The following is a 22,843-nucleotide window of genomic DNA, read 5'->3' as shown; positions in this document are numbered from 1 at the left end:
ATATTGTCCCTTAGTCTTTCCATTTTGTTACTGGTATAAGAAGCAAAGATGTTCTGGGCGTCTTAAAACTTTGGGAGTGGCTGGGCACAGTGGTTCACGCCTATAATCCCAGCGCTTTGGGAGGCCAAGGTGGGAGGATTGCTTGAGTCCAGGAGTTAAAGACCAGCCAGACAACTCAGAGAGATCCCATCTCTACAAAAAATAAAATTAGCCGGTCTTGATAGTATGCAACTATAGTCCCAGCTACTCCAGAGGCTGAGGTGGGAGAATGGGTAGTTAAGGCTCAAGTGGGCCAAGGTCATGCCACTGCACTCCAGACTGGGCAACAAAGTGAGACCCTGCTTCAAAAATAAATAAATAAATAAAATGCTGATGCTCACAGGGAGGGAAACATCACACACTGGGGTCTGTTGGGGGGTGGGAGGCTAGGGGAGGAATAGCAGTGGGTAGGGAGGTTGGGGAGGGTTAACATTAGGAGAAATACCTAATGTAGGTGACAGGTGGATAGAGGCAGCAAACCACCATGGCATGTGTATACCTATGTAACAATCCTGCAAGATCTGCATATGTACCCCCAGAACTTAAACTAAAATAAAAAATAAAAATAAAAAATGCTGATGCTCCTCGAGCATCTGCTTTGTAATGAAAAAGATTATTTCCTTTAGTCCTTCCAACATTCCTCCAGGGTGGTTAGTATTATTTCCATCGCGTTTGTAAGGGAAAACTGGGGTATGAGATTGTTTTCTCAAGCTCACTGCCAGGAGTTGGCCCTGGATCCTCTTCCACTCGTCTTCCTGCTGGTCTGAGAAGGTAGGGGTCAGGGAAGGGCTCTGAGATGATCTGGGGACAGGACGGACAATCAGACGCCATGCCGGTCTGGCTGGGGGCGAGGATGGCAGCGCTCTCGAGGGTGAAGCCCAGGTTTCTGACTCGGGCGCCTGGGAGAAGCGGGCAAAGGCGCGGAGATGTGATCGTCAGGCGCCAGCCAGTGGCCCCAGCTCCGAGGCGGAACCTGCCGCCGGAGAAGCCTGGGAGCCGCAGCGAGCAGCCGCCACCGGCCTCCCGGGTTCGGCCCCGGTGCGAGCCCAGCCGGGTAGCGCGACTGCTGAGAGCAGCGCCCTCTAGCGGAGGCCGGGCCTTGGCCCCGGGCCGGATGAGGTCACCACCCGGAGGCATGCTGGGAAGGGAGCAGCGCGGCCGTCCCCACCCGCGGGGGTAGGTCTGGGCGCAGTTGTGGCTTGGCCCTTATGGTCTCTGTCCAAATTGCCAGCTAGTGCACGCGCGAGTGTAGGGCCTCCCGACACGTCACCGAAAGCCCTGCGGTACCTTCCCCTGCTTCCCGCGGCCACGGTGGTCTCAGACCCCTCAGATTCCACATTCGGTCCCTTTCTCCCATCCTCTCCCTCCTCTGGCTTCTCTTACCACGTTTTTGGCCCTTCGCCACCCTAGCGCTCCTCCCCTCATGCTTCCCATCTCCGTGCCAGCATTTCACCGGGTCCCCTCCACATCCCACCCGCTTCTCTCTGTCCCAACTCCCTGTTTCTTCATGCCAACATCCACTCCAGGCTAGAATGCCACGCTAGCCACCACAGTCTGGCTCTTCAACCCATTTTCTGCCCTGCAGCGGGCGGAAGGACATTTGTTTTTTGTTTCTGTTTTTTTTTTGTTTTTTTTTTTTTTTTTTGGTCGACTCCGCTCTGTCGACCAGGCTGGAGTGCAGTGGCGCCATCTCGGCTCACCGCAACATTCGCCTCCTGGGTTCAAGAGATTCTGAAGAAGGATATTTGTAAAGATAATGTCGTTCCTAGGATTGATGATCTCCAGCGGCTTTCCTTTCGTATAAAGATCAAACTTACAGGTTGTGGTGAGTCGAGATCGCGCCATTGCACTCCAGCCTGGGCAACAAGAGGGAAACTCCGTCTCATAAAAAAATAATAAAAAAATAAATAAAATCAAACTTCGCCTGACCCACCAGCCTTTGAGGCCTGGACCCTGCACCCTCCAGCCCATCTTTCACACAGCCTTCCTCTGGGTCGATCCATAGTCACCTGCGTCAACATCACTGGTGGAGCTTGTTTAATACACAGATTCTGGGTCACTGCGCCAGACCCATCAGATCAGAAACCCTGGGACTGGGATTTTCCACACATTTTCACAACTGTTCCTTAGTTGAGACCCGTTTCTTGCAACTCCTCAAAAATAACAGGGTTACTTGGCCGGGTGCGGTGGCTCACTCCTGTAATCCCAGCACTTTGGGAGGCCGAGGCGGGTGGATCACGAGGTCAAGAGATCGAGACCATCCTGGTCAACATGGTGAAACCCCGTCTCTACTAAAAATACAAAAAATTAGCTGGGCATGGTGGCGTGTGCCTGTAATCCCAGCTACTCAGGAGGCTGAGGCAGGAGAATTGCCGGAACCCGGGAGGCAGAGGTTGCGGTGAGCTGAGGTCGCGCCATTGCACTCCAGCCTGGGTGACAAGAGCGAAACTCCATCTCAAAAAAAAAAAAAACCAAACAAACAAAAAAAACAGGGTTATTGTAATCCCAGCACTTTGGGAGGCAGAGCCGGGTGGATCACTTGAAGTCAGGAGTTTGAGACCAGCCTGGCCAACATGGCCAAACCCCGTCTCTACTAAAAATACAAAAATTAGCCGGGTGTGGTGGCAGACACCTGTAATTCCAGCTACTCAGGAGGCGGAGGCAGGAGAATCTCTTGAATCTGGGAGGCAGAGGTTGCAGGGAGCTGAGATCATGTCACTGCACTCCATCCCGGGTGACAGAGTGAGTGAGACTCCATCTCAAAAAAAAAAAAAAAACAAAAATCCAAAAACAGGATTCTCTTTCCTCCTAGCCTGTACACAGCAGAGGAGGTGTAGTTTCTCCTTACCTAGACAGCACACCTCGTCTGCTTCCTTCTTCACATTGACGTTACAGGTCATCCCTCTCCTGCTCTCCTGAAGCCCTGGGCTTACTCCTAAAACAGTGATTATGTGGAGTTTTGCCTGTCTGCTTCTTTGTCCCCCAGTCAGAACAGAAGCTCCTATGGCAAGGGTTGTGTCTGTCTTATTTCACAGAGCAATGTGCCTGGCACAGAAAAGGGGATCAATAAATGTTTGTTAAGTATTGAATTAAAGAATATCTGGGCATATTGCAAGATTGAGACAATTCTAGGACCTGGCATATGGTAAGAGAAAAGAAGGGACTAGAATAAGCCAGCCCTGGGGATGGAGGAGAGGGAGTGACTGGGGAGTATCAGGCTTTCCCATCTCCCTCCAGCTGTCACCCACAGGGGTCTGGTATAAGGACATACCTCCTCCCAAGGATGCCGAGGAGAACCAGTGTGATACGTCAGCTTTCTTCTCTGTGGACCTCTGTGGTCTCTACCCCTCTATTGGCAGGTTGAGTCCTACTTGGACCATCCAGGGCAGCTGGCGGATGGCATCTTTATACTCCAGTGGTACCTTGTCTCTCCAATTTTTGACCCATCAGAGAAATCCTACGCCTAGTCTAGATAAATAAGCCATTACAGCCTCAAGAAAGCCAGGCTCAGACAGCAGGGCCAGTCCCTGCCCAGCCCGTAGGGAAACCAGCCAGCCAGTGCCCCCTAGAGCCCTGTGTCCTGCACTTCTCTGGATACAGAGTCGAGGAACTCTGGCCCTCTCCTCAAGGACATCTCTCACCATTTAGTTGGAAATTGTGGGAAGGATTTAAATTGGACCTTAATTAGAATAACCATGGTCATCACAGCTGTGGTTCTTTCTCCTTTTTTTTTTTTTTTTTTTTGAGACGGAGTTTCACTCTTGTTGCCCAGGCTGGAGTGCAATGGCATGATCTCGGCTCACTGCAACCTTCACCTCCTGGTTTCAAGTGATTCTCCTGCCTCAGCCTCCCAAGTAGTGGGATTACAAGCACATGCCATCACACCCAGCTAGTTTTTTTGTATTTTTAGTAGAGATGGGATTTCACCATGTTGGTCAGGCTGGTATGGAACTCCCAACCTCAGGTGATCCGCCCACCTTGGCCTCCTAAAGTGTTGGGATTACAGGCATGAGCCACAGTGCCCGGCTGCAGCTGTAGTTCTTACTGGATACTTACCATGTGCCAAACACTGTTCTACACACTTGACACATCATCTCTTTCACACTTCAGACAATCCCTCTGCAGGTTAGGAAATGGAAGCCCAGAGAGGTTAAGCCATTTGAAGGGATGGGTGTAAAGCAGAGTGGTTGAGAGGAGGGGGCTTGGGGAGTTGGGAGGGATATACACTTGGTGCAGCTGACAGAGCCTTGGCTTTTTGGTTGGAAGGTAAAGGTGCGTGCTGGGTGGAGTTAGCAGTGATGGTAAGGCTCCCTGCCCGCCAGGCTGGGGTGTTTGTGCTTGCTCCTCCAGGCTCCACACCACCTGCTTCCTCTGTGTTTCTATCTTAGGTGGCCAGTGCTGTGGCTTAATGAACTGGAGCTGGAAGTCCTGGCTCTGGAACCTTAGGCAGGTCCCTGCCCTCTCTTGGCCTCAGTGTCCTCTCTCTGAAAGGAGTGTTGCTCAGGCACTTCCAATCCAGCCCATGGGTCTCTCTATTCATAGCTCCAGAGCATGATTAAGCTCAGATGCAGAAGCAGCTTTAATTAACATCAGCCTTTTCCCGAAATAACCCCTCCCCTGGCTCACAGGTGCCCTAGAACACAGGACAGGCACAAAGAGGGAGGTAAGAGAGAGCAGAGGTCCTTCTGTCTGTACATCCCTGAGTAGATGAATTTCTGCCCTCCTCCTGCAGTCTTGGTTTGCTCCCCTGGTGGGTCTCCAGGCTAAAGAGACAGTATCTGTTCCTCCTTTTCCTTTTTCTAGTCTGTATTCATTCATTTATCCCTCAAAGGGGAGGGCCTTCTCTTTGGCAGGCATTGTTCTAGGCCCTGGGATACAGCCATGAACCAGATGGACAGCTGTCTCTGTCCTCGTCCAACTGGCCACCAGGTGTCACCAGTGCCAGTCACATGGCCTCTTGCAGGCCTGAGAAAAGATGGGCTGAGATGGGGAAGAGTGGATAAGTGAACCTGGCCAGCTCTGCTCAGCCAGACTGATTTAAAAGCAAGTTCCAGTTGGGCATGGTGGCTCATGCCTGTAATCTCAGCACTCTGGCAGGCCAAGGCAGGTGGATCACTTGAGGTCAGGAGTTTGACACCAGCCTGGTCAACATGGTGAAACCCTGTCTCTATTAAAAATACAAAATTAGCCAGGCATGGAGGCATGTGCCTGTAGTCCCAGCTACTCGGGAAGCTGAGGCACAAGAATTGCTTGAACCTGGTAGGTGGAGGTTGCAGTGAGCCGAGATCTGGCCACTGCCTCCCAGCCTGGGTGACAGAGTGAGACTTTGTCTCAAAAAACTGAAAAAAACAAAAATAAACCAAAAAAGCAAGTTTCTCAAGTGGAAAAAAAAATCTACCTCTACAATTCTCCCTCACCATAAAGATAGTCATGGCTTCCTCAACAGCGCAGCGGGCCTGGGATCTTGGGAATTCACAACCTCTGTCCAGTCCGAAATTCTTTCTGCAGCCTATTCTTCACAGACAGCCAACCAGCCTTCTTGTAATCCCCTTTGGTGACCACAGCTCACTACTTCAAAATGCAGTCTATGTTATTAGAAGATTCATCCTGATTTAGAACCAAAATCTGACATTTACTTTGACTTGTCCTACTTCTGCCATCTGTGTTTACAAAGAGGAAGACTCTCCTGCCAAACCTGGCTCTGCAGACACTTGAAGAGATTGTTCTGGTGCCCTGAGTTTGTTCGTTTATTTGTTTGTTCACTCATTCATGACTCTACACAGAGCATTTGCTGTGTGCTAGGCCTTGGGGCCATAGCAGAGAATAAGCAAGGTTGAGGTATGTCCTCTTGTGGTTTATAGTCTGTCCAAGAAGACAACAACCAAACCAACAGCAATAATAACGCATGGACACTGCCAAATAGGAAAGATGTGGGCGGACTTGGAACAGGAGGCAAGGCCCTCACCGACGTTGGGACTGGGAAGACTTCCTGGGGCCATCTCCCTGTGGTTAGGCAAAGGGTGAGCAACTTCCATGCAGTTCAAAGTTTCAAAGAAAAACAGGGAGGGTTTTGCTGATGCTCTGAGCTTAGTCTGCTCACCAGAAAATGCAGCATCATGGGGAGGGATGTGGTGTTTGGAAGACGGAAGAGGGGATGGGAAGAGCCACCTAAGCAGTGAGAGAGAGTACAGATTGTCTGGGATGTCTGGGAGGTAGACAAGGCCCAGTCTTGTGGGAGCACACAAGGGAGGAAGGAATGATGGGGCAACAGGCCCAAGATGAAGGAAGAAGCGCCTTTGGGCCCCTGAATGCCATCTGAATGACAGTGTTCAAGGCCCCTATCTAGCCTGATGTGGGTCACCTCTCTTGCAGGCACTGCATTTCCACTAACGTGGCCCAAGAAAACATCAGCCTTTTTTTCCTTTTTTTTTTTTTTTTTGAGACGGAGTTTCACTCTTGTTACCTAGGCTGGAGTGCAATGGTGCGATCTCGGCTCACCGCAACCTCCGCCTCCTGGGTTCAGGCAATTCTCCTGCCTCAGCCTCCTGAGTAGCTGGGATTACAGGCACGCGCCACCGTGCCCAGCTACTTTTTTGTATTTTTAGTAGAGACGGGGTTTCACCATGTTGACCAGGATGGTCTCGATCTCTTGACCTTGTGATCCACCTACCTCAGCCTCCCAAAGTGTTGGGATTACAGGCATGAGCCACCGCGCCCGGCCCTTTTCCTTTTTTTTGAGACAGAGTCTCTCTCTGTTGCCCAGGCTGGATTGCAGTGGTGCAATTTTGGCTCACTGCAATGTCTGCCTCCCAGGTTCAAGCGATTCTCCTGTCTCAGCCTCCCAAGTAGCTGGGATTACAGGTGTGTGCCGCCATGCCCAGCTAATTTTTGTATTTTTAGTAGAGACGGGGTTTCACCGTGTTGGCTAAGCAGATCTTGAACTCTTGATCTCAAGAGATCCACCCACCTCAGCCTCCCAAAGTGCTGGGATTATAGACATGAGCTACCGTGTCCGGCCAGCATCAGCCTTTTGATCATGACTCACAGCGCACCTGTGGCTCTTCAAAGCCCTCAAGAATTCTTCACTCAAACTGCTGAGAGGCCAAGACACCCCCATCTGGGGATCACTCAGCTATGTTAATGAACCTAAGACCGAGCTTTATTTCCATTTTCCTCTTACTCATTTTCTTTTACCTGTTTTGATTGTACAAACAATACACATTCATTTTAATAAAAATTTTTAAATGCAATGTTTATTATCCTTTTTTTTTTTTAAAGACGGGGTTTCACCATGTTGGTCAGGCTGGTCTTGAACTCCCGACCTCAGGTGATCCGCCTGCCTTGGCCTCCAAAGTGCTTGGATTACAGGCGTGAGCCACCGTGCCCAGCCCTTGTTTATTATCTTATAGTTTCTGAGATTCAGGAATTTGGGAGTGACTTACCCAGGTAGTTCTGGCTCCGGGTTTCTCATGAGATTGCAATCAGGATGTCAGCCAGGGATGCAATCATCTGGAGGCTTGACTAGGGGTGGGGGGCTCACTGCCAGGCTGGCTGGTTCATGACCTGGCAAGATATTGCTGATTGTTGGTAGAGGCCTTGTAGCTCTACCACTTGGACCTCTTCATGGCGCTGCTTGAGTGTTTTCATGGCATGGCAGACGACTTTCACCAGAGCAAGTGATCCAAGAAAGAGAACAAGGAGGAAGCCTAGTTCCCTTCCTATAGAACTAAGTATGTCCACAGCTGCTTTGGACATACTTAGTTCTATAGGAAGGGAATTAGGCTTCCCTTTTTTTTTTTTTGAGACGGAGTTTCGCTCTTGTTACCCAGGCTGGAGTGCAATGGCGCGATCTCGGCTCACCGCAACCTCCGCCTCCTGGGTTCAGGCAATTCTCCTGCCTCAGCCTCCTGAGTAGCTGGGATTACAGGCACGCGCCACCATGCCCAGCTAATTTTTTTTTGTATTAGTAGAGACGGGGTTTCACCATGTTGACCAGGATGGTCTCGATCTCTTGACCTCGTGATCCACCCGCCTCGGCCTCCCAAAGTTCTGGGATTACAGGCGTGAGCCACCGCGCCCGGCCCCCATTTTTTTTTTTAAATGGAGTCTCACTCTGTCACCCAGGCTGGAGTGCAGTGGCGTAATCTCAACTCACTGCAACCTCTGCCTCCCTGGTTCAAGCAATTCTCCTGCCTCAGCCTCCCAAGCTGGGACTACAGGCACCCACCACCACACCTGCTTAACTTTTTTTTTGTATTTTTAGTAGAGATGGGGTTTCACCGTGTTAGCCAGGATGGTCTCAATTTCCTGACCTTGTGATCCACCTACCTTGGCCTCCCAAAGTGCTGGGATTACAGGCGTGAGCCACCGCACCTGGCATAGACATCTTTTTTTTTTTTTTTTTTCAGATGTAGTCTTGCTCTGTCGCCCAGGCTGGAATGCAGTGGCATCATCTTGGCTCACTGCAACCTCCGCCTCCCAGGTTCAAGCAATTCTCCTGCCTCAGCCTCCTGGGTAGCTGGGATTACAGGTGTGTACCACCACACCCAGCTAATTTTTGTATTTTTAGTAGAGACGGAGTTTCACCATGTTGGTCAGGATGGTCTCTAACTCCTGAACTCGTGATCCTCCCACCTCTGCCTCCCAAAGTGCTGGAATTACAGGTGTGAGCCACTGCACCCGGCTAACCTAGACATCTTTTTTTTTTTTTTTTTTTTTTTTGAGACGGAGTTTCGCTCTTGTTACCCAGGCTGGAGTGCAATGGCATGATCTCGGCTCACCGCAACCTCCGCCTCCTGGGCTCAAGCAATTCTCCTGCCTCAGCCTCCCGAGTAGCTGGGACTACAGGCATGCGTCACCATGCCCAGCTAATTTTTGTATTTTTTAGTAGAGACGGGGTTTCACCTTGTTGACCAGGATGGTCTGGATCTCTTGACCTCGTGATCCACCCCCCTTGGCCTCCCAAAGTGCTGGGATTATAGGCGTGAGCCACCGCGCCCGGCCCCGACCTAGACATCTTTTTAAACCTCCACTCTCCCCATGTCTTCTTCCAATATAAGCATTATTCTAAATATTTTAGAATATTTATAACCGGAATTTTTCTCATGCAAATATATACATCTACCTTAAAAAATAAAATGGGATCATAATATATATACAATGGTTTATTATTTATTTAGTATTAGAATAGGTAATTATGTACATAATATAAAAATTAAAAGTTGCAGGGCTGGGTGTGGTGGCTCACTCCTGTAATCCCAGCACTTTGGGAGGCTGAGGCAGGTGGATCACCTGAGATCAGGAGTTTGAGACCAGCCTGGCCAACGTGATACACCCTGTCTCTACTGAAAATACAAAAATTAGCCTGACCAACATGGTGAAACCCCATCTCTACTAAAAATACAAACAATAGCTGGGCATGGTGGCACATGCCTATAGTCCCAGCTATTCAGGAGACTGAGGAGGGAGAATCACTTGAACCCAGGAGGTGGAGGTTGCAGTGAGCTGAGATCGCGCCACTGCACTGCAGCCTGGCGACAGACAACAGAGCAAATAACATTAAAAGGAATGAAGGGCCGGGCGCAGTGGCTAATGCCTGAAATCCTAGGAGGCCAAGGCAGGTGGATCACCTGAGGTCAGGAGTTTGAGACCAGCCTGATCAACATGGAGAAACCCTGTCTCTACTAAAAATGCAAAATTAGCCGGGAGTGGTGGTACATGCTACTCAAACTACTCGGGAGGCTGAAGCAGGAGAATCGCTTGAACCTGGGAGGCAAAGCTTGCAGTGAGCCAAGATTCTGCCACTGCACTCTAGCCTGGGCAACAAGAGCAAAACTCTGTCTCAAAAAAAAAAAAAAAAAGGAAATAGAAAAGTTTGGTGGCTCCTCAAACAATTAAACATAACATTCTCATAATTCTATTGCTGGTATAGAAATAATTGAAAACCGGGACTCAAACAGATACTTGCATGTGAATATTCATAGCAGCATGATTTATGACAGCCATCAGGTGAAAACAACCCAAGTGTTCATCAACAGATGAGTAGATAAACTGTGGTGCATCATACAAAGGAATATTATTCTATGATTCTACTTAAGTAAAATACCTACAATAGGCAAATGTATAGAGATAGAAAGTGGGTTAGAGGATACCAGGTGCTAATAGGAGAGAAAGGATAGGTAGTTATTGCTCATGGTACAGTGTTTTCGTTTGGGGGTGATGAAGACTTTTGTTTGTTTGTTTGTTTTTTGAGACGGAGTTTTGCTCTTGTTGCCCAGGCTGGAGTGCAATGGCACAATCTTGGCTCACCGCAACCTCTGCCTCTTGGGTTCAAGCGATTCTTCTGCCTCAGCTTCCTGAGTAGCTGGGATTACAGGCATGTGCCACCATTCCCGGCTAATTTTTTATACTTTTAGTAGAGACAGGGTTTCATAATGTTGGCCAGGATAGTCTCGATCTCTTGACCTCGTGATCCACCCACCTTGGCCTCCCAAAGTGCTGGGATTACAGGCGAGAGCCACCGTGCCCAGTCTGAATGGTTTTGAGAGACCCAAATGTGGTGATGGTCTGGCACGGAGCAGTTGTGTCAGCTTCAAAGAGCAGGACAGTTGAATCTTCAGGCTTAAGGGTCAAACTGCCCAGTCTCTTCAGGCACACAGAGACTCAATTGGCTAGATCTGAGATCTGTGTTTTGGGTACACTCCAGTTGATGAGTAAGACAATTGAACTGGCCCAATAACCAGTAGAACTGCTAAGCCTGCTGAGAAGTGTCTCCTCTTTAAGCTGATAGATGAAGTCCACCTGTTCATATAGCCACACCTCACAGCTTCTAAGACATTTCAGGTGACAGCTTATGCAACTGTGAATCTGAGCTTTGACCTCTTGCAGGTTATCTTCAATTTTATGTTCAGCCCAGAGAACTCCACCAATAGCAAACTCTAAGTCCCTCCATGCATCACTACACCTCAAGAGAGGTTCTCTATTATTGGAGCTGCCACTCTGGTCTTAGAAGGTATTCATTTTACTCACTGCTCCAGGTCCGAGTGCCTCTCCGGGCGATCTGAGGGGACCTTGGGTGGTTTGAGACACGGCCCCACACAAACCTAGGACCAAAAGCAATTTTTTGTATTTTTAGTAGGGATGGGGTTTTGCCATGTTGGCCAGGCTAGTCTTGAACTCCTGGCCTCAAGTGATCTGTTGGCTTCGGCCTCCGAAAGTGCTGGGAGGACAGGCGTGAGCCACTCTCCTGGCCTGAAACAATTTTTTTTGGCCAGGCACGGTGGCTTGCTCCTGTAATTCTAGCACTTTGGGAGGCCGAGGAGGGCTGATCACAAGGTCAGAAGTTCAAGAACAGCCTGGTCAATATGGTGAAACTCTGTCTCTATTAATAATACAAAAGTTACCTGGGCATGGTGATGCACGCCTGTAGAAAAAAAGGGAAAAAAAAAGAAGAAAGAAAAAAATTTATTTTGTCTGTAACCATTAGAATTATTTATTTATTTATTTTTGAAGCAGAGTCTTGCTCTGTCGCCCAGGCTGGAGTGCAGTGGCTCGATCTCGGCTCACTGAAACCTCCACACCTGGGGTTCAAGCAATTCTCCTCTTAGTCTCCTGAGTAGCTGGGATTACAGGCATGCACCACCATGCCCAGCTAATTTTTATATTTGTAGTAAAGATGGGGGTTTCACCATGTTGGTCAGGCTGGTCTCGAACTCTTGACCTCGTGATTTGCCCACCTCGGCCTCCCAAAATGCTGGGATTATAGGTTTGAGCCACCGTGCCCGGCCTATTTTTATATTTATTAAGGAATAAGCAAACAAACAGGAAGAATTGGGGAGATAACCTAAAATGGTTTTCTTTTGGAATAATTTTTATTTTTTTGAGTCAGAGTCTCGCTCTGTCACCCAGTCTGGAGTGGAGTGCAGTGGCGTGATCTCGGCTCACTGCAACCTCCACCTCCCGAGTTCAAGTTATATTCCTGCCTCAGCCTCCTGAGTAGCTGGGATTACAGGCGCCTGCCACCACGCCCAGCCGGAATAATTTTTTTTAAATCAAATAACTGTTATTGAGTTGCATGAGACTGAAACTGCACCTGGAGAGGAATTTCATTTTCATGACCTACAAAACTGATTAGGCAATGAGCTCTTTCCCCTCCTCCCCCGAATACATTTATAAACTTCAATGGGGGCAAATTCCATCTAATACTCTGAAAACCACTTCTCATCTCATAATTTATCCAAATCATGTGCACGACTGCAAGAGGAAATAAACAGAATTTTTTTGTTTGTTTGTTTTGAGACGGAGTTTCGCTCTTGTTACCCAGGCTGGAGTGCAATGGCGCGATCTCAGCTCACTGCAACCTCCGCCTCCTGGGTTCAGGCAATTCTCCTGCCTCAGCCTCCTCCTGAATAGCTGGGATTACAGGCACGCACCACCGTGCCCAGCTAATTTTTTTTTTTTTTGAGACGGAGTTTCACTCTTGTTACCCAGGCTAGAGTGCAATGGCGCGATCTCGGTGCACCGCAACCTCCGCCTCCTGGGTTCAAGCAATTCTCCTGCCTCAGCCTCCCGAGTAGCTGGGACTACAGGCGCACGCCACCATGCCCAGCTAATTTTTGTATTTTTAGTAGAGACGGGGTTTCACCATGTTGACCAGGATGGTCTCAATCTCTTGACCTCATGATCCACCCGCCTCGGCCTCCCAAAGTGCTGGGATTATAGGCGTGAGCCACCGCGCCCGGCCATAAACAGAATCTTAAAGCATACATAAGCCACAATGGATTGTTAATCTTGTACAGACAATCCAGCATCAAGGCTAAGTTGATCTTTTAAACATTTTATGGAAAACAACTGTTAAGTTTTCACTGGAAAAGCCCACAAACTTTCACAACCCCAAAGGCACACAGCCTTGACAGGCATGGCTCCGCTGGGCTCCTCTTGAACTGGGCACTTCTTCATGGGTAGAAAAGCAGGAACACACACGTTTTCAATTCCTGCTGCCCTGCACACATGGCACAGTATGCGGCAGAAGGTGGTTTCTGTCTTCCTTGGAGACATTAAACACCTTCACATCATTTCAGTTTCTGATTTCTTCTACAAGGGCCAGTGGCTTTCCTTTAGGGACTGGGATTGTGCCAGCATCTGACAAACAGCTTGGATGAAAGGCTGACTAAAGAGTTTCATTTTCCCACTCTCATCAATGACGCACACTCTTTGCCCTGGGCCACTGCTGGAATCTGCATTCCTCAAGATGAGGAGCACCAACTTCTCAAAGTAAGTCAGGTTAACCACATAATGCACAACTTGCTGTCCACATTTTCCAGGTGGAGGCTCTTACCCAACTCTAAATAAAGGCCCCTGGATGCCAGACAATGTGACGACATCAAATCCTATTCTCCCTCCCTGTCTGACTTCCTGTGTATAAAATCCACTGGGGTCATGGTCAGGTAGCAGTCCAGGTTGGGGTTGCAATTCAGGTCAGGTCTGGGTCAGGGTGGCAATTCAGGCCCTGCTCACCCTGTATAACAGGCCCTTCCAATTTTTTTTTTTTGAGATGGAGTCTCACTCTCTTGCCCAGGCTGGAGTACAGTGGCACGACCTCGGCTCGCTGCAACTTTCACTTTCCAGGTTCAAGTGATTCTCCTGCCTCAGCCTCCTAAGCAGCTGGGATTACACACATGCACCACCAGGCCTGGCTAATTTTTGTATTTTTAGTAGAGACAGGGTTTCACCCTGTTGGCCAGGCTGTTCTTGAGCTCCTGACCTCAGGTGATCTGCCCACCTTGGCCTCCCAAACTGCTGGGATTACAAGCGTGAGCCACTGCACCTGGCCCCCCAATTTTTTTTTTTTTTTTGAGATGGAGTCTTGCTCTGTCACCAGGCTGGAGTACTGTGGTGAGATCTCGGCTCACTGCAACCTCCGCCTCTTGAGTTCAAGCGATTCTCCTGCTTCAGCCTCCTGAGTAGCCGGGACTACAGATGTGTGCCACCACTCCCAGCTAATTTTTTGTATTTTTCATAGAGATGGGGTTTCACTGTGTTAGCCAGGATAGTCTCCATCTCCGGATCTCGTGATCTGCCCGCTTCAGCCTCCCAAAGTGTTGGGATTACAGGCATGAGCCACTGTGCCCAGCCAAAATTTTTTTTTAATAAAAACATATCACTTCATCAACAGAATATTATGCACAATGGAATATTTTTGGCATTAAAAAGGATAAAAAGGAATGAAGTACTGATACATGCTACGACATGAGTAAACCTATAAAACACGATGCTAAGGACCAGGCACAGTGGCTCAGGCCTGTAATTCCAGCACTTTGGGGGGCCAAGGCGGGCGGATCATTTGAGGTCAGGAGTTCGAGACCAGCCTGGCCAACATGGTGTAACCCTATCTCTATTAAAAATACAAAAAAAATTATCTAGGCATGATGACTCCTGCTTGTAATCCCAGCTACTCAGGAGGCTGAGGCAGAAGATTTGCTTGAACCCAGGAGGTAGAGGTTGTAGTGAGCCGAGATCACACCATTGTACTCCAGCCTGGGTGACAAAGTGAGACTTTGTCTCAAACACACACACAAAAACAAACAAACAAAAAAAACATGATTCTAAGAAGTCAGACACAATGACATATTGCATGATTCCATTTAAATTGTGTCCACTATAAGCAAATCTATAGATAGAGAAAGCAGATTAGCAGTTGTCTGGGATGAGGTATCGGTGTTGGTGGTTGATAGCTGTATTCCATTCTCACACTGCTATCAAGAAATACCAAGACCGAATAATTTATAAAGGGAAGAGGTTTTCCTGTTTTTTGTTTTTTGAGACAGAGTTTCGCTCTTGTTGCCTAGGCTGGAGTGCAGTGGTGCGATCTTGGCTCACTGTAACCTCTGCCTCCCGGGTTCAGGCAATTCTCCTGCCTCAGTCTCTTGAGTAGGTGGGACTACAGGCATGTGCCACTACGCCTGGCTAAGTTTTTGTATTTTTAGTAGAGATGGGGTTTCTCCATGTTGGTCAGGCTGGTCTTGAACTCCCAACCTCAGATGATCCGCCTGTCTCGGCCTCCCAAAGTGTTAGGATTACAGGCATGAGCCACAGTGCCTGGCCAAAGGGAAGAGGTTTAATTGGCTCACAGTTCTGCCTGGCTGGGTAGGCCTCAGGAAACTTACAATCATGGCAGAAGGCAAAGGAGAAGCAGGCACCTTTTTCACAGGGCGGTAAGATGGAATGAGTGTAAGCAGGGGAAATGCCAGACACTTATAAAGCCATCAGATCTCATGAGACTCACTCATTACCCAGAAAATTACATGGGGGAAACCACCCCATGACGCAATTACCTCCAGCTGGTCCCACCCTTGACACGTAGGGATTATGAGGATTACAATTCAAGATGAGATTTTCAGTGGGGACACAGTCAAACGATATCAATGGCTAAAGGTACAGGTTTCTTTTGGGAGTGACAAAAATGTTCTAAAATTAACTGTGGTGATGACTGCACAACTATGTGAATATACTTAAAACCACTGAAATGAATTGTATGCTTTAAGTTGGTGAGCTATATGATATGTGACTTATGTCTCAATAAAGTTGTTACCAAAATGAATAAACAAATGGTAAATCTCTGTATCCTGCTAGATACCTCCTTCCAGGAAAATGTGGGTCCATCGTTTAGTTCCTGAAGATACAGTAGCTCTGCCAGCCAGCTGCGCTTCCCTGCCCCCAATTGCGCCATCATCTATCCCCTCTTTCCCCATCATGACTACTAGGATAGCAGCCTGTCTAGGGAAGACCGTGACACAATATTAGTTCCATGTTGGGACAATAGAATTATAACAGAGGGGCAGCTGGAGTCAGACCCAGAAGCCACTCCCGGATTAGACATCAAATCTCTGTGTCTGCAGGAGAGGTGATTTGAGCCCAAGATAGAAACCAAAGTGACAGGGGCTGGCAACTCCAAGAGTGTGATTGTCAGTGGTGATAATGATGGTCATAAGAGTTAGCAATTACTGGCAGGGTGCAGTGGCTCACACCTGTAAGCCCAGCACTTTGGGAGGCCAAGGTGAGTGAATTGCTTGAGCTTAGGAGTTCTATGCCAGCCTGAGCAATCTGGTGAAACCCATCTCTACAAAAAAATACAAAAATTAGCTAGGCATGGTGGCACAAGTCTATAGTTTCTGCTACTTGGGAGACTGAGGTGGCAGGATTGCCTGAGTCTGGGAGGTTGAGACTCCAGTGAGCTGTGATTGTCACTGCACTGCACTGCAGCCTGGGAGACAGACCCTGTCTCAAAACAAGCAACAAGCAAAAACAACAAAAAAACGGCCGGGCAGGGTGCCTCGTGGCTGTAATCCCAGTACTTTGGGAGGCCAAGACAGGTGGATCACTTGAGGTCAGGAGTTTGAGACCAGCCTGGCCAACATGGTGAAACCCGTCTCTAATAAAAATACAAAAATTAGGCCAGGCACAGTGGCTCACGCCTGTAATCCCAGCACTTTGGGAGGCTGAGGCAGGCGGATCACGAGGTCAAGAGATGGAGACCATCCCGGCTAACATGGTGAAACCCCGTCTCTACTAAAAATACAAAAATTAGCCAGGTGTGGTGGCACGTGCCTGTGGTCCCAGCTACTCGGGAAGCTGAGGCGGAAGAATCGCTTGAACCCAGGAGGCAGAGGTTGCAGTGAGCCGAGATTGTGCCACAGCACTCCAGCCTGGCGACAGAGCAAGGCTCCATCTCAAAAAACAAAAACAAAAACAAAACCCAAAAATTAGTTGGATGTGGTGGCATGTACCTGTGGTACCAGCTACTCAGAACGCTGAGGCAAGAGAATCGCTTGAACCTGGGAGGCGGAGGTTGCAGTGAGAGATTCTGCCACTGCATTCCAGCCAGGGTGACAGAGCAAGACGCGAGACTCTGTCTCAAAAAAAAAAAAAAAAAAAAAGGAGAAATTACTGAGCATTTACAGGTCAGGTCTGCACATGCATTATTTCTTTTATTCTCAAGACAATTCTGTCAGATAAAATATATTGCTATCTTCATTTTAAGTATGAGGAAATTTAGGTTTAAAGAGGTTGCCTATCTGGGGCCAAGGTCACACAGCCAGGAGAAGCAGAGGCCAGATTGGAAACCAGGTCTACTGTGATCAACTGATATTAAAAGCCCCTAACGTCCCTGTTCTGGCAGGATTAATGGGCATGGAGGTTGTGTGGGCAAAAGAGTGGCTCTGTAGAGGCCAGAGGCCTCCCTACCCCATTCACACTCTGTTCAAGGCCCAGCATCCCCTGAATGAAAGCATGGGGGCTTATTTCTCATCGGGAACACTGATGATGAGTTTCAGAGAAAACCTGTGAGAGCTGCAACTCACCTAGAAATAGAAATGACAGCCGGCCCAGACCAGTACTTCCGGGGTGTTTGGAGGGAAGAAGCAACTAGCAGGAAGTGAGTAGGAGGCCCAGGAGCAGGCTGTCAGCGGAGTGTGGGAACTCAGAACCACCGGCCTGACAGTCAAAGCCAGTAAACCAGACAACCTGGAACTTGGGCCTAACTTCCCTTCATGGCCCTCGGCTTCCTCTTTGGAGGACCAGATGGTCAGTCTGGAAGAGCTGTAACGTCCCTGCCTGTCAATACAGCCGATGTGTCTGACTGCTGAGGACAATCCCATGCATGCAGCTGTTGTGACACTTCCTAGGCGCTGAGGCCCTGGCCACAGCCCATGGGGTCACACCCACCCTCCAGTCCCATTCTTACACCACTGACCCTGTTATGGATCAAGTTGTGTCTCCAAAAAGATAATGCTGAAGTCCTAACCTAGGGTAGGTGTGAATGTGACCTTACTTGGAAATAGGGCCTTTGCAGATAGGTGGGTCCTACTCCAATGACTAGTGCTTTTTTTTTTTTTTTTTTTTTTTTGAGACAGAGTCTCATTCTGTCCCCCAGGCTGGAGTGCAGTGGTGCAATCTCAGCTCACTGCAACCTCCACCTCCCAGGCTCAAATGATTCTCCTGCCTCAGCCTGTCAAGAAGCTGGGATTACAGGTGTGAGCCACCATGCCTAGCTAATTATTTTAATTGTTTTTATCTTTTGAGATGAAGTCTCGCTCTGCCTCCCAGGCTGGAGTGCAGTGGTGCAATCTCAGCTCAGTGCAACCTCCACCTCCAGGGTTCAAGCGATTCTTCTACTTCAGCCTCCTGAGTAGCTAGGATTACAGGTGCCTGCCACCATGCCCAGCTAATTTTTTGTATTTTTAGTAGAGATGGGGTTTCACCATGTTGGCCAGGCTGGTCTTGAACTCCTGACCTCAGGTGAGCTGCCTGCCTTGGCCTCCCAAAGTGCTGGGATTATAGGCATGAGCCACCACCCCTAGTCATTTTTTTTTTTTTAAGAGATGGGGTTTCCCTATGTTGCCAAGGCTGGCCTTGAACTCTGGGCTCAAGTAATCCTCCTGCCTTGGCCTCCCAAAGCGCTGGGATTACAGACATGAACCACTGCACCTTACCTGTGTCTTCATGAGAAGAAAGACCATGTGAAGACAGACACACAGAAGGGAGAATGCCATGTGACAAAGGAGGCGGAGATTTGGTCCAGGCACACTTGGGACTCCCAGAAGGTTTAAGTGGCAAGAAGAGATCCTCCTCTAGAGCAGGGGTCCCCAATCCTTGGTCCTTGGACCAGTACTGTTCTGTGGCCTGTTAGGAACCGGGCCGCGGTGGAAGAGCAAGCATTACCGCCGTAGCTCTGCCTCCTGTCAGATCAGTGGCGGCACTAGATTCTCTCTCTTTTTTTTTTTTTTTTTTTAATTTCAGGTCAGATGGGTAATGTGCCGATGTCGTAACAAGGTTAAAGGGTGGTACATCTCACACAAGCATGTGAACACCCAATCATCACGCTCATGAACTATAAAAGGATCGGCATTAGATTCTCTAGGAGTGAGAACTCAATTGCGAACTGCGCATGCGAGTGATCTAGGTTGCGCGCTCCTTAGGAAAATCTAACCAATGCTCGGATGTGAGGTGAACAGTTCCATCCCAAAATTATCCCCTTCCCGGTCTGAGGAAAAATTATCTTCCAAGAAACCAGTCCCTGGTGCCAAAAATGCTGGGGACTGCTACTCTAGAGATTTCAGAGGAAGTGTGGCCCGGCCCTACTAACACCTTGATTTTGGACTTCTAGCCTCTGGAACTATGACACAGTAAACATTTGTTGTTTTTAGCCACCAAATCTGTGATACCTTCTTATGGCAGTTCTTGGAAACCCATATAGACCCCTCAACATGCTTACAAGCCCCAGCCGCTCCAGCCATTTCTTTGTTCCTCCACTAGCCCAGCTCCTTTCCACCCCAGGGCCTTTGTGTACACTGCTCCTTTCAGAATGTTCCACACCCACTCGCTCCCCCATGACTCCCATCCTCCTTCCAAACTCAGCGTAAATGGCCGCCTTCAGGGAAACCTGGCCCGCGGTTTTCCAGTTTCCGCTCACGGCAACAGGCTGAACATTCCTCGTAGCCCTGCCACATCTGTAGTTAATTACTCATACGGTTATATTCTGCCCATTTCCCCTGTCCAGCTGTAGCTGCTATGACAACAAGTCCTGGCCTGCGCCAGCAGAGCACAGTACACACCGGGAAGGACCGCATGGATAAAGGGTGTGTGGAAATCCTGGCCTGGCGTTGGAAGGTCCAGGCCGTGGTGCCTCTGCTCCCATCGCAGCCTGCACTCCCGCCCCCACCCTACAGGACATTTCTCCCCAGTCAGGCCAGGCTAGGGTGGCCTCCCTGCTTCCCTGGCCCCCATCATTCCCACTCCTCTTGGCCAAGCCACGGCTTACCTTACCTGAATGACCTGGCCTCCATGCCTTCTGCACCTGCAAGGCCTGCATTAAAGCAGGTTCAGACTCAGGGAATGAGCCCAGAGTAGCAGGTAGGTCAGAGGGGAGGGAGATGGGACAGAAGGGAGTGGAGGGATGTCTTAAGACTGAGACAACGTTGAGATTCTCTCTCTCTCTCTCTTTTGAGACTAGGTCTTGCTCTGTCACCTAGGCTGGAGTGCAGTGGTGTGATCATAGCTCACTGCAGCCTTTAACTCCTTGGGCTCAAGCGATCCTCCTGCCTTGAGCTCCCAAAGCATTGGGATTGCAGGCGTGAGCAATCCCAATGGATTTTCTCTCTTTACAGCATATTTAAAACATTAAACAAATGATACATGTTCAATGTAGGAAAAACAAATCTTAGAAAACATAATGAGCCAAAAAGGACAATAGAATAAAAATCACCCATATCCCAACTGCACAGAGTAACCTTTGTTAGCACTCTGTCATATATTCTCCTAGGTCATTACGTGAGCCAAAGGTAGGGGAGAGAAAGTGTAGGGAATTCCCTCCATTCTTAGGACATGATTTTCAAAAACCAGAGTTTCCAGGAAGCCTCATTGCTCCTCGGAGGCCAGGGAATCTAAGAATGTGTGTCTTCTCGTGTCTAGTCATGATGCTGGGAAGGGTCCAGGCCAGAACCCTCTGACCTGGACAGGAATGAACTATTGCTGCTCTGTGGGTGCCATCCTAACCCCACTCTCCAGGCCTGCTCTGTCTTTGGGGCAGCTTACTGCAGCCAGAGACACTACTCACCCCAAAGGAACTACAAGCTTGCGTCAAGGCCAAGGAAAAATTCCCCCTTCACCCTCTGAAAGCTTGCTGAAAATCACTGACAAGAGGCAGATTAACAGGAGAAAAAATATAAAAATTTAGTTGATCAGAGTTTTATGTGTCACAGAGACCTTCAGAATGAAGACCCAAAGACGGAGGGCAAAATGTCTATTTTTATGTTTAGATTCATCAAAGTATGGACAGTCTTGTTGAAATATAACTGGACGGCCAGGCGCAGTGGCTCATACCTGTAATCCCAGGACTTTAGGAGGCTGAGGCGGGCAGATTACCTGAGGTCGAGAGTTCAAGACCAGCCTGACCAACATGGAGAAACCCCATCTCTACTAAAACTACAAAATTAGCTGGGAGTGGTGGCACATGCTTGTAATCCCAGCTACTCGGGAGGCTGAGGCAGGAGAATCACTTGAACCTGGGAGGCAGAGGTTACGGTGAGCCGAGATTGTGCCCTTGCCCTCTAGCCTGGGCATGGGCAATAAAAGTGAAACTCTGTCTAAAAAAAAAAAAGGAAAGAAAGAAATATAATTGGATGGAAAGGGTATGCTCTAATACTAATAGAATGAGTGGGGAAACCCAGCCACGCCCATCTGCCTAGATTCTTCTTGGCCTCTCTGAGCATGTGTTCCTTCTTTCTGAGTTGGGAGGCGGGGTGCAGGGCCTCTCTGGAATGGGGATTTTATACCCTACACTCAAACAATGTAGGTCAGATCATTTCTTTCTTTTCCTTCCTTCCTTCCTTCCCTCCTTCTTTTCTTTCTTTTTTTTTTTAGACAGAATCTCACTCTGTCACTTGGGCTGGAGTGGGGTGGCACCATTACAGCTCACTGCAACCTCCACCTCCAGGGCTCAGTGATTCTCCCACCTCAGCCTCCCAAGTGGCTGAGACTATAGGCTTGTGCCACCACGCCTGGATAATTTTTTCATTTTTTGTAATGATGAGATCTTCCTATGTTGTCTAGGCTGGTCTCAAACTCCTGGGCTCAAGTGATCCTCCTGCCTTGGCTTCCCAAAGTGCTGGGATTACTGGCATGAAATCAAGGCACAGAATAAGCTGGGCTTTGGAGCAACCCAGCAGGCTTCAAGTCCCCACTCTAAATTACTTGGGCCAGTTATTTCACCTTTCTGAGCCTCAGATTATCCATTTATAAAATGGGGCTAGAATTACACCTATCTGACAGAGTGGCTGGTGAAGTGATATACAAGTGAAGTGACATGTAACACTTGGCATAATGTCTGGAAAAAGGTAAACACTTTACTATTATTATTAGGTTGATGCATGGGGATTTTATAACCTACATTCAATGTAGGTCAGATCATTTTTCTTTTATTTTCTTTCTTTTTTTTTTTTTTGAGATGGAGTTTTGCTCTTGTTGCCCAGGCTGGAGTGCAATGGCTTGATCTCAGCTCACTGCAACCTCCGCCTCCCACGTTCAAGCGATTCTCCTGCCTCAACCTCCCGAGTAGCTGGGATTACAGGCATGCGCCACCACGCCCAGCTGATTTTGTATTTTTTAGTAAAGACGGGGTTTCTCCATGTTGGTCAAGGCTGGTCTTGAACTGCCAACCTCAGGTGATCCACCCTCCTCGGCATCCCAAAGTGCTGGGATTACAGGCGTGAGCCACTGCGCCCGGCCATCCATCTTTCTTTCTTTCTTTCTTCCTTCCTTTCTTCCTTTCTTTCTTTTCTTTCTTTTTTTCTTTTTTTGAGATAGAGTCTCACTCTATCATCCAGGCTGGAGTGCAATGGCTCAGTCTCTGCTCACTGCAAACTCTGCCTCCCAGGTTCCAGTGATTTCCCTGCCTCAGCCTCCTGAGTAGCTGAGATGACAAGCACCCACCACCACGCCTAGCCAACTTTTATATTTTTAGTAGAGATGGGGTTTTACCATGTGGACCAGGATGGTCTCTAACTCCTGACCTCAAGTGATCCACCCGTCTCAGTCTTCCAAAGTGTTGGGATTACAGGCGTGAGCCACTGTGCCAGGCCCATAATTACTTGTGCACTGGCTTAATATCATCCCCACAATGGCCTTCAGGGCAGAAACTAGTGGGCTGTCTCAGAGAAGTCACAGGCGTGGCCATTTCCTGCAAAGAGCCAAACCCCCCTTCCTCTGTGCCCCTCCTCTCCCTCCAAGTGCTTTATAAAAAAGGCTCTTG

At 48.7% G+C, this 22,843-nt stretch overlaps 1 non-coding gene and 2 pseudogenes across 1 annotated transcript; all 3 read right to left on the bottom strand.

The window, feature by feature from the left end:
* Positions 1–10,542: 10,542 nt before the first annotated feature.
* On the bottom strand, positions 10,543–11,058 carry LOC105716114 (nuclear receptor coactivator 4-like; annotated as a pseudogene).
* Positions 11,059–12,822: 1,764 nt separating this feature from the next.
* Positions 12,823–19,426, bottom strand: LOC135270615 (uncharacterized; annotated as a pseudogene).
* LOC135270674 (small nucleolar RNA U13) lies at positions 18,834–18,937 on the bottom strand. Its single transcript, XR_010338816.1, has one exon. It is a non-coding gene; the product is annotated as a small nucleolar RNA U13 (small nucleolar RNA).
* Positions 19,427–22,843: the final 3,417 nt, after the last annotated feature.

The sequence above is a fragment of the Aotus nancymaae genome, unplaced genomic scaffold (genome assembly GCF_030222135.1).
Source record: "Aotus nancymaae isolate 86718 unplaced genomic scaffold, 86718_ANA_hifiasm-v0.15.2.pri h1tg000064l_1, whole genome shotgun sequence".
In the NCBI taxonomy this organism is placed as follows: Eukaryota; Metazoa; Chordata; class Mammalia; order Primates; family Aotidae; genus Aotus; species Aotus nancymaae.
Note: the sequence above shows the minus strand (reverse complement) of the source record. Positions and strands in the feature narration are given on the sequence as shown.